Source organism: Dermochelys coriacea, chromosome 11 (assembly GCF_009764565.3).
Source record: "Dermochelys coriacea isolate rDerCor1 chromosome 11, rDerCor1.pri.v4, whole genome shotgun sequence".
In the NCBI taxonomy this organism is placed as follows: domain Eukaryota; kingdom Metazoa; phylum Chordata; order Testudines; family Dermochelyidae; genus Dermochelys; species Dermochelys coriacea.
The window spans coordinates 43,667,371-43,681,222 of NC_050078.2; the positions used below are offsets into that span (position 1 = coordinate 43,667,371).

The 13,852-nt window shown below is 41.4% G+C and overlaps 1 long non-coding RNA gene across 1 annotated transcript; it reads left to right on the plus strand.

Annotated features, from left to right (window-relative positions):
- The first annotated feature begins 10,326 nt into the window (after positions 1-10,326).
- LOC119863136 lies at positions 10,327-12,956 on the plus strand. The gene is made up of 4 exons (XR_005295504.2): positions 10,327-10,777; positions 11,701-11,769; positions 11,867-12,048; positions 12,510-12,956. It is a non-coding gene; the product is annotated as an uncharacterized LOC119863136 (long non-coding RNA).
- The last annotated feature ends 896 nt before the right edge of the window (positions 12,957-13,852 follow it).

Below are 13,852 nucleotides of genomic sequence, written 5' to 3' on the forward strand. Positions count from 1 at the left end.
GTCTGTCATACTCCAAATATCAAGGGTCAAACACTGTACTTTTGTAGATGTGTTGTACATGGGAGATTCTTGTAGGGATGAAGATTTAAATTAATTCTCGCCTTCTCTTGGCCCAAAAATATGGAGTTTCACTTCCGCAGCATCAGGTCACAGTAGCTGCAGCAGATTGCAGTTTATTCTGCCCTCCTATATCTGGGTGTTTGTCTCCTGGATGCACACAGTTCTGTTCTGCAAGTGTTTGTAGAATCAATCCTGCCTACATTTGTTAATTGGTCTTGAATTTCATTTCCTACATATACTACTGCTAATAGTATTAAAATGTGAAGATATAGTGGAAAAGGTGTAATTATAGGTAATCAATTGGCCAGTGTCTGCTCTTGAATTCACATGCATGCACACAGATACACACATTCCCAAGCACAAAGTTGAGCCCCAAATTCTTATCCAGTCACTGGTATTATGAAATAAAATGACAAGCTACATAGCATCACCAAGTTAGTTCTTGGGGGATTAGGGGTGGTAAAAGGGAGAATCAGACATATTCCTTGAATGCTACCTGTTATTCCCAATTCTTGTATATTTGTCATGAATATTATGACTTTTGGTGTTTTTCTTAAAAGTCCCAGGCTCTGGAATTTTATGAGAACCTTAGTTTATTATTAATTATAATTATGGTAAGTTTCTAGTCCTCCTAGTCGTGGAGGAAAACTTGAAAACGTGACCCAAGTGCAACCTAAGATGCAAGACAAAGAGCAAACAAAAGGAACCCCAAAATATATTCTTTAAAAATGTCATCATTTGAAGAGTTTCAGAGTAGCAGCCGTGTTAGTCTGTATTCGCAAAAAGAAAAGGAGTACTTGTGGCACCTTAGAGACTAACAAATTTATTAGAGCATAAGCTTTCGTAAAATGCATCCGATGAAGTGAGCTGTAGCTCACGAAAGCTTATGCTCCAATAAATTTGTTAGTCTCGAAGGTGCCACAAGTACTCCTTATCATTTGAAGACAGTCTCATGTTTTTGAAGGCCTGACTCTTGACATTTAAACTCTGGGGGTTAGCAATACCATACTAGGACTTCTGCTCAATTCTGCTGTCTCAGAACCTTTGAGTATTCAAGCATTTTACACAGCTTTGAAACTGGTCTACACAATTTGGTCAACAGAAGTATTCAACATCAAATACATATTCAGTCTAATCCGACACTGAGCATATACATTTGATCCACTGGTGTTTTTGGATAACTATTTTAAAGTTTGGAAACCAACATCAGATACTTCATGAATAATCCATAAACTGCTCTATTTACTTGTGAGTTTAAAATACTGAATGGGCTTGAAAGATAATGTGGCTGGTTCATGAATGCTTCACAAAGCCAAATTTACCAACTTGTATATTCTGCAAATCCTATTTGACCAGTTCTACTTCCAATTATTTAGCAAAAGCATGTTCTTCCATTAGTGTCTTTGGGGGAGCAGGAGGAATAGTGATTCAAATATGAGAGGTCACAAAAAATCCAGTTGCAAAGTTTCTTCAATAATTCTAAACTGCTAGCTCCAAGGCTCTGATACATACCCCAATGAAGTTAACAGACTCCCACTGACATCAGCAAACTTTGTGTCAGGCCCCTAGTATTGACACACCAGCAGTGGTGAGACTGCTCAATATATTGTGAGGTCAAATCAACTGGAATTTTGTTGCTGTCACTGAACTAAACTGATATACTGTTAATTTTTTTTTAAAACATAGTTAACTCCTTTACAATTCCCATCTTTATAGTTTATAGATTCATAGATACTAAGGTCAGAAGGGACCATTCTGATCATCTAGTCCGACCTCCTGCACAGCGCAGGCCACAGAATCTCACCCATCCACTCCTATGAAAAACCTCACCTCACCTAGTTGAATCAAATCAACACTAGAATACACCCAGATTCATATAACAGTAATCTTCCCAAATCAGACAGATAGGCAGCATAGAAGCAAAATGTCTACTTTACAGAGACAGGCTCTAATTGGCTGTTTCAAGCTGCAGCACCCAGAAAGGTGTGATATTCTTCTTTCCTGATTTAGAACACATCAGACGACAGCAACCACAAACCGATTCCTAAAACTCAAGTCCACACACCACTATAAGCGAGGAGCATGTACATCAGGAGCAGTGAAAAATGACTTTTGGTTTGGAAAATAATGTATGATCCATATAACCAAGTTGTAATCAGTAACAGGTAATTCTACTTTAAATTAAATCCTACCAACTGGCAAAATACCCACCATAGCTACATTAAAAGTCTTCGAAGCATCCATCTATCCAATTTTTTTAAGCATCATTACAATAGTAGAGAGAAATTCTGCTCCAAGCTCCACAGAGCAGATCTCAGCTCTGTTACTGTGATCGCCCTACATGTGCAGAACTCTGGGAGATTATTAGAGTCAAGATCTGTCATTCAGAGTTGAAAACAGAATTTTGCTCTAAGTATGGTGTGCTGTGTGTTATATTACATTCCTTGCAAACGAATTGTACTGAGCGCAGTAAAGAATAATTTTTCCTAATTTTGTAGGATTCCCAAAACAGAAGGGCAGATAGCAGGCCAAAAGCATGAATTATGCATACAATACCAGCAAACTCTTACCCCCAATATATAGCTGCAGCAGGTTTTGCATAGAAAAAGAAATAAGGAAGAAACAGATATTGAACAATTTTCTCCATAACTGGTTCTTACTCACTCTAAATGTAAAATTTTATTTAGCTGATTTCATAGGGAAACATCATTATTAAAGTAGCACATTTACATGGGTCTCTTTGAAAAGATTTAATGCAAACAAAACCTGAAATAATTGAAGAAAAAACATCTTCTAACTGTTCTCAGAAGAGCTTAGCACGGAGGAGGATGGCAGGAAAGAATTACTTTATTATATTGATTTTCTTGGGAAAATCAAAGTGGGATAAGCCAAATAGACCAATTCTCTTTTGCAAAACTCGATGGAAGGATACTGATGGCACTGCATTTACATGTCAGAAACTGTCTGTAGTCCTGTTATAACTGCAAAACCTACACATCATTACTCCACTAAAACCGCTAATCCACGCAAATATCTTGATTCATTACTGCACGTTCCTATTTTTAAAATTGATCAAGGTATAAAGTATGTATGTTTTATATTTAAAAATGTAAACGAGCAAATCACTAACCTGAAATAAGAGAGTAATATAAACCAGCACCAACAGATATGTTAAATAGCAACAAATGTAAATGGCCAGCAGTTTTCTAAAAGCTAAAATGTTTCTTGGTTCACAAAATGAAAAATGTTTTCACATGTAAGCAGACAGTTCTTTTCACCGTGTTAAGTCTTGATTATTGTTTATTTCTGAATAATCTATTAGCCTTTCATATAATTTGTACTTTATTGTTTCTTGAGCAGTGAATTGAAACAATCAAATACATTTTCAAACCAAATATCTGAAAAATCAGTTCCTTCTGATCTCATTAGAATTTAGGATTGAGTAGTCTCATTCATTTGAAGTTGTAGCATTTGGTGGTCTGGAACTCAACTTCCTATCTGTCTGTAAAGGCACCTTGTAGACTTAGCATGATACAAGTGATAGATTATGATAATATTTATGTGAGTGAGGGCTGCAGGATTTAGCTCTGAATTACTGGCTAAGTCCTGAATTTAGGAGATTCAGGTTTAATTCCTGACTCTGTCACAGACTTCTTGTGGGACCCTGGGCATTTCACTTAATATCTCAGTAAATCAGTTTCTCATATATGTAGATACATGTATAAATGTAGATAATGTAGATACAGTAATACCACTTCCTTTCTCCCACAGCTTATTGCCTTGTCTGTTGAGGCTGCAAATTCTTCAGAGTGAGGATGTCTCTTACTTTAGAGCTTAGAGGCCACATTCTGCTAGGCACTGTGCATACACACAGTAATACAAATAGTTAACAATAAACTAAAGTGACCAAGGGTCCAATCATGCAGTTCTAAGGCAATTGCAAAACTCTCACTGACTGTGATTGGAGTAGGAGCTGGCAGTAAAGGAGTGCAAGGTTTGCAAGGAAATCTTTCCTCTCTCCTCTAGGTGATGGTGTCACCAACTGTGGCAGAAAAAGCTAAGAACTCTGAACTTAACCCGTAACCCACCCAGCAATATTGTTAATCTATCCAACTATACTCTTAGCCCAGCAGAAGAATCAGTCCTATCTCGGGGCCTCTCCTTTTGCCCCTCCACCCCCACGAACATGATACAGTTCTGTGGTGACCTAGAATCCTATTTTCGACGTCTCAGACTCAAGGAATATTTCCAACACACCTCTGACCAACATATTAACCCACAGAGACCTTCCTGCCAACACTACAAAAAGAAGGATTCTGGGTGGACTCCTCCTGAAGGTCGAAACAGCAGCCTGGATTTCTACATAGACTGCTTCCGCCGACGTGCACGAGCTGAAATTGTGGAAAAGCAGCATCGCTTACCCCATAACCTCAGCCATGCAGAACACAGTGCCATCCACAGCCTCAGAAACAACTCTGACATCATAATCAAAAAGGCTGACAAAGGAGGTGCTGTCGTCATCATGAATAGGTCGGAGTATGAACAAGAGGCTACTAGGCAGCTCTCCAACACCACTTTCTACAAGCCATTACCCTCTGATCCCACTGAGAGTTACCAAAAGAAACTACAGCATTTGCTCAAGAAACTCCCTGAAAAAGCACAAGAACAAATCCGCACAGACACACCCCTGGAGCCCCGACCTGGGGTATTCTATCTGCTACCCAAGATCCATAAACCTGGAAATCCTGGACACCCCATCATCTCAGGCATTGGCACCCTGACAGCAGGATTGTCTGGCTATGTAGACTCCCTCCTCAGGCCCTTCGTTACCAGCACTCCCAGCTATCTTCGAGACACCACTGACTTCCTGAGGAAACTACAGTCCATTGCTGATCTTCCTAAAAACACCATCCTAGCCACTATGGATGTAGAAGCCCTCTACACCAACATTCCACACAAAGATGGACTACAAGCCGTCAGTAACAGTATCCCCGATACTGTCACGGCTAACCTGGTGGCTGAACTTTGTGACTTTGTCCTGACCCATAACTATTTCACATTTGGTGACAATGTATACCTTCAAATCAGCGGCACTGCGATGGGTACCCGCATGACCCCACAGTATGCCAACATTTTTATGGCTGACTTAGAACAACGCTTCCTCAGCTCTCGTCCCCTAATGCCCCTACTCTACTTGCGCTACATTGATGACATCTTCATCATCTGGACCCATGGAAAAGAAGCTCTTGAGGAATTCCACCATGATTTCAACAATTTCCATCCCACCATCAACCTCAGCCTGGACCAGTCCACACAAGAGATCCACTTCCTGGACACTACGGTGCTAATAAGCGATGGTCACATAAACACCACCCTATATCGGAAACCTACTGACCGCTATTCCTACCTACATGCCTCTAGCTTTCATCCAGATCATACCACTCGATCCATTGTCTACAGCCAAGCGCTACGATATAACCGCATTTGCTCCAACCCCTCAGACAGAGACAAACACCTACAAGATCTCTATCATGCATTCCTACAACTACAATACCCACCTGCTGAAGTGAAGAAACAGATTGACAGAGCCAGAAGAGTACTCAGAAGTCACGTACTACAGGACAGGCCCAACAAAGAAAACAACAGAACGCCACTAGCCATCACCTTCAGCCCCCAACTAAAACCTCTCCAACGCATCATCAAGGATCTACAACCTATCCTGAAGGACGACCCATCACTCTCACAGATCTTGGGAGACAGGCCAGTCCTTGCTTACAGACAGCCCCCCAGTCTGAAGCAAATACTCACCAGCAACCACACACCACACAACAGAACCACTAACCCAGGAACCTATCCTTGCAACAAAGCCCGTTGCCAACTCTGTCCACATATCTATTCAGGGGATACCATCATAGGGCCTAATCACATCAGCCACACTATCAGAGGCTCGTTCACCTGCGCATCTACCAATGCGATATATGCCATCATGTGCCAGCAATGCCTCTCTGCCATGTACATTGGCCAAACTGGACAGTCTCTACGTAAAAGAATGAATGGACACAAATCAGACGTCAAGAATTATAACATTCAAAAACCAGTTGGAGAACACTTCAATCTCTCTGGTCACTCGATCACAGACCTAAGAGTGGCTATACTTCAACAAAAAAGCTTCAAAAACAGACTCCAACGAGAGACTGCTGAATTGGAATTAATTTGCAAACTGGATACAATTAACTTCGGCTTGAATAGAGACTGGGAATGGATGAGTCATTACACAAAGTAAAACTATTTCCCCATGATATTTCTCCCTCCCACCCCACCCCCCACTGTTCCTCTGATATTCTTGTTAACTGCTGGAATTAGCCTACCTTGCTTGTCACCATGAAAGGTTTTCCTCCTTTCTCCCCCCCTGCTGCTGTGATGGCTTATCTTAAGTGATCACTCTCCTTACAGTGTGTATGATAAACCCATTGTTTCATGTTCTCTGTGTGTGTGTGTGTGTGTGTGTGTATATAAATCTCTCCTCTGTTTTTTCCACCAAATGCATCCGATGAAGTGAGCTGTAGCTCACGAAAGCTTATGCTCTAATAAATTTGTTAGTCTCTAAGGTGCCACAAGTACTCCTTTTCTTTTTGCGAACTCTGAACTGAAAGTCTTAGCAGATCAGAAGCTTTTCAGCATACTTTCAAATTCAGATTAAGGGCTTGATCTTGTACTTCTAACTGCTAAATAAGCTATGAGGCTTTGAAGACTCAAACATTTTTCTTTCTTTACCCATTTGTCCCAAATAGCCAAAGAGCTGCTTTAGCAGAGCTGATCAGAAATGATCACCTATAGAATCCTCTTTACTACTAGATCAGATGATCTATAAATCAGGCACTGCCCTTTATGGCAATGTTCCCCAACCTTACTTGTGGGAATAGCATATTGCTATAGCATATACTGTGGCGGGCGCCCGACAGCCCACTGCCGAAATGCCGCAGAGAAACGGCAACGCTTCTCGGCGGCAGGGTGTCCTGCAGGCGCACAAAAATTCCTCCCCGGGCGCCGCGGCACCCGCGGGCGCCACATTGGGGACCCCTGCTTTGTGGCCTTTATTAGTAGTATCAAATATTTCTCACATCTCCAATAAATGCAACTTATGAAAATAAGAATCAATGGTCCATCTATCCCAGTGCCAGATGCTTCACAGGAAATGAACAGAACTGGGCAATTTTGAGTGATTCCTAACTTGTCATATGGTACACCTGGAGCATGGGGTTGCATCCCTGACTATCCTGGCTAATAGCCATTGATGGACCTATCCTCCATGAGCTTATCTAGTTCTTTGTCTTTTTTTTTTTAAGCAATCATACTTTTGGTCTTCATGACATCCCATGGCAACAAGTTCCATAGATTGACTGTGCACTGTGTGAAGCAGTACTTCCTTTTGTTTGTTTTAACCTGCTGCCTAGTAATTTCACTGGGTGTCCCCTAGTTCTTGTGTTATGTTAAGGGGTAAATAACACTTCCCTATTCACTTTCTCTGCACCATTCCTGATTTTAGAGACCTCGATCATACTCCCCCTTACTCATCTCTTTTCTAAGCTGAATAGTCCCTGTCTTTTTAAACTCTTCTCAGATGGAAGCTGTTCCATACCCCTCATCATTTTTGTTCTCCCTCTATGTGCCTTTTCCAATTTCAATATATCTTTTATGAGATGAGGCAACCAAAACTGCATGTCGTATTTAAGAGGTGGTATACCTTCTTTTTCTACTTCTAGCAAAGAGCAGGATAATCAAAGACTTGAATAGACCAAGCTGAAAATGATCTAAAACAATATGATGATCCACTTTTACAGCATCCTTCACAAAATTCAGAGGGATGTTTTTAAATAAAGCTTTGATTAATATTATACGGAAAAAATTACATTTTTTGTTTAACTATTTATCAATAGCCATTTACTGACCTATTTTTGATACATCAAAAATCAAAATAACTCTACTCCCCTTCAAAATAGAAACAGAAAAATTGTGATAATGCAATGACAAAGGCCAACTCATAGGGTTGAGCCCCTGTGCAAGCCCATCACCCACTTACATCAAGTCATTCACCATTAGGGCCCTAGGGTTTTTTTCCCGCATTTTTCTCCCTCCTCTCTAACTCCCCACCACCTTGATATTTTTTCCCCACTGAAAAGATCATGGGAACAACTTGTTCTTAACTGAAAACACAAAAGCAATCAGTTTTATTTTGCAAGGTTGTGCTTTTTAGTTTGGTCTTGGTTTTTTGTACATAGACACCAACCATGAAACTCAGATATTTTTTAATCACTGAACAGTAAATATAAGAAGATTCTAAGTGCATTTGTAACATCTGTCAGGATCGAACCTCTGGAACTTAGTGCATGAGCCTTCACTGCATGAGCTAAAAGCCAACTACTTTTTAGCTAAGGCTGTAGAGCAGACTCATTTAAAACATAAACACACATTATCTCTCTCTCTCCCCTCCTCTTCCCCACACACCCAAAAAGTATGTGGGTTACACATTCATGACTTGTCAACTTCAAAATGGCTCCAAATTAGTCATCTTGTTCTTTCTGCAGCACAGAAACTATATAAATACACCAAAACATGTAAGAATTCAGAGGATATTACTTACCTTAGAAGTTAACCCCAGATACTCAGAGATGAGAGTTCCATTCTCCACATCTTTGTCAACTAGTAATAAGAAACCAGCAAAAATCAGATGACTGAATATTCAAAATACCCAAACCAGTTGGGATCAAAACAGAAGAAACACAAGGCTTTTTGTCTGCATAAAGAACATTTGAAATTTCCTCTTCTAAGACACAGTACTACATAAAATGTGACAAAATTTAGGCCTCATCTACACTGGGAATTTCTCCCTATACCAACAATTAGCAGCCAGTTACTGACATAACTGCAAACCCTACATGAGGATAAAGAAAGCAGCAGTTTGTAGCAGTGGCGCTCACTCAATTCCTGCTTGAAATCACATTAAGCTCCATCCGTGCAAAGTGCTACTTTTCTTGTCTACACTGGTTGGTAATGATGCTATTTCATCAGAGGCTGGGGCACAACTTAGACAAGACCACAGAGACAGACTCAGATCTCTGTCAGGAGTAAATCCAGAGATGTTAGATGATGAAAAACAGGTGTAAATGAAAGGAAAAATCAAGCCCCTCTATTCAGCAGGACACATATGGAGTTGTACTTCTTTTACAATTATCAGCACTTAAATATGATGCAATTTTCCATTTACACACCATTTTATTTGTACACTCTAAAGGTTGTTTATTGATTTTAAAGAAGTCTTGTATAAAATATACTGTGTCAGAGTATTTGCATGCCTATACTTTGGAACCAGTCTCATCAATACAGCATAAGGTAACACAGAGGAAGCCACTTTCAATAAGACTCCACCTATAGCAAAGTTCCCAGTTGTTTCAATGCATTTTAATTCTTCTTGCAGCAAAGCTTGACTACACTACTGTATGTAGGTTTCACTGTGCTAATCCTCTTGGAATGAAGAATTTATCACCTTCCCCACAGCATTAAAAGCTGCATTACAAGGTAATAATCACTTCCGCTTCCTTCTCTGCTCAGGACAGAAGAGGAAGGGAGAGCAGTACTAAGGAGAAAGCACTGGTTCCTACTCTTACTCCAGCTGCTCCTAGCAAAGACTGGAGACCAAAACCCTGAGAGGATTGGAGGATATGAAAAAAGAAAAGGAGTACTTGTGGCACCTTAGAGACTAACAAATTTATTTGAGCATAAGCTTTTGTGAGCTACACGAAAGCTTATGCTCAAATAAATTTGTTAGTCTCTAAGGTGCCACAAGTACTCCTTTTCTTTTTGCGAATACAGACTAACATGGCTGCTACTCTGAAACCTGTCATTATGGAGGATATGAAGAGATGCTTTGTCACCACTTCCAGAATGAAAAGGAGAGGCAGAACCCCTTACCAGACAGCCTCTGTCCACTTATAGTGGGACTCTGTACATAGTGCCCATTCTGAAGCCTCAATTTCTAATGAGTTTGACTGGAATAAGGACTTTAGAAGTAGTCTCTGTGACAAAAGGGGTCTGATATGGATGAATAACCAACTGGGTGGGGGCGGGAGGCAGACAAATAAATTCTCCTTTCTGGGAACACACACACTACTCTTCTGAGAGGATTCCAGCCTTTTCTCTTCCCTGATTAGTGTAATGAGTTCCACCTGCTCCAACTGACATTCAGAAGCACAGCTGACTTCCTCATCCCAATCAAACTAGCACAGGAGGAAAGCAGTTGTGCCTCTGACTATTGCTGGTGATTTAGGGCCAGATCCACAAAGGATTAAGGCACCACTGTGATCTACAAAACCCCTACTCAGCTGCCTCCTAACCCTGTAGCTACCTAAACTCACTGGGTACCTATATTTCTCTGTAAAGTTTCCATAGGCACCTACATTTTCTGCTCTAACACTGGTGTCTCAGGCAAGTCTCCAGGTGCCTATTTCCTGCCTAAGCCCCAGTGCAATCCTCAAGCCAGAAAACAGAAGATAGGCAGAGGAATACCTGTGGGGCCTAATCCTATAGGCATACTCAGAGCATGCCTGACTGACTAACTCCACGTAAATTTTTGCCCAGGAGTTAGGTTACTCATCTAGGATAGAGGAGATCTCTGTTCAGTCAGCCCTCTGCACCCCCCCCCCCCCATCAGGAGGAGAAGGTAAGTGAACAGGGGTTCCCCACTTCTCAGGTGAGTGCCCTAACTACCAGGCTAGTCTGATGTGGCTTTCTCAAGCTCCTTTTTTAAAGCTGTTCTACATTCCATATTAATAGGGATAGAGACAGAGAATTAGTCTAGTGGTTAGGGAGCTCAACTCAAGCTGGGAGAGCCCTGTTTAAATTCCTTCATCTCATCCAACTTGGTCCTGTAAGGTGCTGAATGCCAAGCTCCAAGAAGGGGCTGAGTGTCTTCAGAGCCCAGTGAAGACAGATGCTCAATGCTTCATAGAATAGGGTCCTTTTTGTTGAAAACTTCTTGTTTTCTTGCAATATTTTGGCACTCCCACTCCTGGCTACAACTAGGAAGTACAGAGGCTCATGAATATTGAACTTCTTAAAGAAGTCAACTAAACTATTTGAAGTCTCAACAGAAAAAAAAATTGTTTGGCTTGTGCTGAGTGAAAACTGGGAGTGTTGGGGGTGAAGTGCTCTGAACTGATTTGCTTATTACTAATTCAGCAAGCAGGGACAGAGAGATCAAACACAGAACACCTGGCATTTTAACAACTTGATCTAAACACATGCTTCTGGCCAGAGTTTGGTGAAGCCTGAGTAGAAGTACCCATGCTGGGTCTTAGTACTGAAAATGGGGCTATTTGGCTCATGTATACAGGAAAAAACCCTATATTCAAGTAGCAGGGTTAGGTGTAACAGCTGCTACCTGTTTAGGGAAACTGTGCTTTTAATCTCACTCTGCTAACAACTGTTTTATTTACATTGACGATATCAAAAAAAAAAAAAAAAGCGTGTATGTGTGTGAGAAAGCAGAACCCACTGGTCCAGACTATTATGCTGTCAGTCACAATTACCAGCTTGGCAATTTATTTCCTGCAAAAGCCCAACTTGTTTTCTGCTTTCCTTTAGCTAACAGAAGGAGGATTTTGCCACTCTTGGAAGTCAGTATTGCAAATAATCCAACCCTGGAGTTAGTAGGTATCTACCATACCATTTTTAATCTCCTCATGTTTCAGAGTATTTTTGGCCCTCCCAGTTCCTCCCCTTACATCTGGACTCTCCTTAACTGTTCCAGTGGCTGCTGTCCTGTTGTTGAGCCACTACAGACCAGCAGTTCTCAAACTGTGCATCGTGAAAAGCCACAGCCAGGAGCCCCAGCGGGGCTGAAGCCCAGAGCTCCATGTCCTGAGTGGGGCTGAAACCTGGAGCCCTGTACTCCATGCCCAGCAGTGGGGTTGAAGCTCTGAGGCCCTGAAGGTAGGAGGTTGCAATTTTTTTAATGGGGGTCATGATTTTGTTTGTCTAAATGGGATCACCAGCACAAAGAGTTTAAGAAACATTGCTAGACTGTACAGTGAAGGGCAACTGGATGCTTTTCTCTTTCGTGATATTGTCCTGAGACTATAATTAGAACCGAACATCCACAATGATTGTATCTGCAGTGCTTGCACCAAGGGAATGCTCTGTAGCTGATCCTGGGGCTTTTAGAGCCCCATTACAGGGTGCCGGCCCCTTTTGCCAGGGTAAAGGCACCATGGTAGAGGTGAGAATTTCACCCCAGGTGTTCTGAATAAAATGAGTATGTACTTTTTCTCATTAGAAGGCTTTTAAATAGCTCCTTTTTAAAAGTATTCCTGTAGCTAACCAACAAAACCTCATTACAGTGTATATTTGAAACTTAGATTTTGATATTTGGTTGTGCAACTTTCACTTTTCAGGTCCAGGAATGATAAAATAATATTTAAATTGCCATTATTTGAAAACTACACACTGATCTCCATCCATGAAGGTGACAGAGAAGAGGGAAAAAGGCTGACATTGTATTTTGGGAGGTTCCCATCGCTGACCAATATTTTCAGTGACCAAGCCAAAGAATGTTTCTTGCACACAGTGCACTCTAACAAATGCTTTCCCACATCTGTACAAAGAAATGGGTGCTGTGATACTTGTAGGCTGTGTCTTTTATTTGACAGACTCGTTCACCAACAATTTCAGCGATACAGTACTAGAGGAATATGATCTGGGTGTCCAACCATGTTTGGTTTTGGCTGTATGACATATTCATTTACTTTATTAAGCTGGTGCCTCCATCCTATTTATTGAAACACTGCATTTTAATGTACCTGAAAGAAAGATATAAATACTTTTTCAAAAACTAACAACCACCCAAATGTAAGCTCTTCATTTAACCACCTTCCTTCCTCCTCCCCCCCCCCAAAAAAAAACAACAAAACCCCACTTACACTGCAATTAAATACCTGTAGCTGGCCTGGGTCGGCTGGCTCAAGTCAGCTGACTTTAGCTCAGGCTGTGGGGTTGTAAAACTGCTATGTAGACATTCAAGTCACTGAATTTTGCTGTTCTCAAAGCTTAGTACATGTATGTTGCAATCTGATGATGCTTTTTGCAATTGCAATGTTGTTACTGTCAGAAACAATCTGTTTACTTTGCATATTTCCACATTTTTCCGAGCTGCCTGGATTCGATATTCTGCAATTGGAATGGAGATTTACTAATTTATTTTATTTTGCAAGATGAAAGGCCTTGCAAAGGGTGTGGAAAGGTCCCACCATTCAGAATCTGGCAAAATTCAGATTTGGGGTATAATCATTTTAATGAGGATTCAGATTCAGCTGTCCCTGCCTACTGAATCAATATATGTGCATGTGTGTCACCCATATCCCTCCTGTGCCTTGGGTTTTTTAACATGTTTACACATCACAGACCCAGAAACACAGTGCCAGAGCAACAATGCTCACCTTGCTCACTGGGGTATGACTTCGATGGGTTCGGAGGCAAAGGGCTCTCCCCTCAGGTGTGCGGGAAGGCAGGAGGGGGATATGGAGATCACCAAGCAGAAGTGGTTGGGGCAATACTACATTTGCTCTCTTGCTTCCCTCCCCCCCCCCCTCCACAGTGTGTGTGGATAGGGGAGGGTGCTGCTCCTTTTTGGTTCCTTCCCCACCTCAGCTGGCAGGCTAGCCCAAGGTAACAGAGCTTGACTTGCCTACTGCTGCTGCCCTCGGACAGTGGTGCAATGAGGGATTGGCTGATTGGCTCT